At 34.3% G+C, this 481-nt stretch overlaps 1 long non-coding RNA gene across 1 annotated transcript in view; it reads left to right on the forward strand.

The window, feature by feature from the left end:
* The window catches only part of LOC106878237 (uncharacterized), a 25,943-nt gene that overhangs the window by 21,575 nt on the left and 3,887 nt on the right, over positions 1-481 (forward strand). The gene's annotated exons all lie outside the window — the stretch shown is intronic.

Consider the following 481-nt stretch of genomic DNA (forward strand, 5'->3'; position numbering starts at 1 on the left):
GAGAGAGAGAGAGAGAGAGAGAGAGAGAGAGAGAGAGAGAGAGAGAGAGAGAGAGAGAGAGGGAGAGAGAAAGACGTGACGTTAAGACGGTCAGAAAATATACCGATTGAAACTGTCTCCTATTACTCCAAACCACATCGGTTGACCAAGTTTGTTGATGGGGTCACAGGAAGTAATAGGGTTTATTTCAGAAGTGACAGTCCCACCTCCCTCAAAAGAAAATGATAATGATCTTTCACAACTTAAAAAACAAAATCAAGAAAATAGATTTAATAAGATAAACAGAGCAAAAGAACAAGGGCAGAAATGAATCAATAAACTTCATTTCATCTGCATCGTGTCCTATAATTATGATTTATAACTGCTGCACACTTCCCTACTAGATAGATAGATAGATAGATAGATAGATAGATAGATAGATAGATAGATAGATAGATAGACAGACATATATATATATATATATATATATATATATATATAT

The sequence above is a fragment of the Octopus bimaculoides genome, chromosome 2, assembly GCF_001194135.2.
Source record: "Octopus bimaculoides isolate UCB-OBI-ISO-001 chromosome 2, ASM119413v2, whole genome shotgun sequence".
In the NCBI taxonomy this organism is placed as follows: domain Eukaryota; kingdom Metazoa; phylum Mollusca; class Cephalopoda; order Octopoda; family Octopodidae; genus Octopus; species Octopus bimaculoides.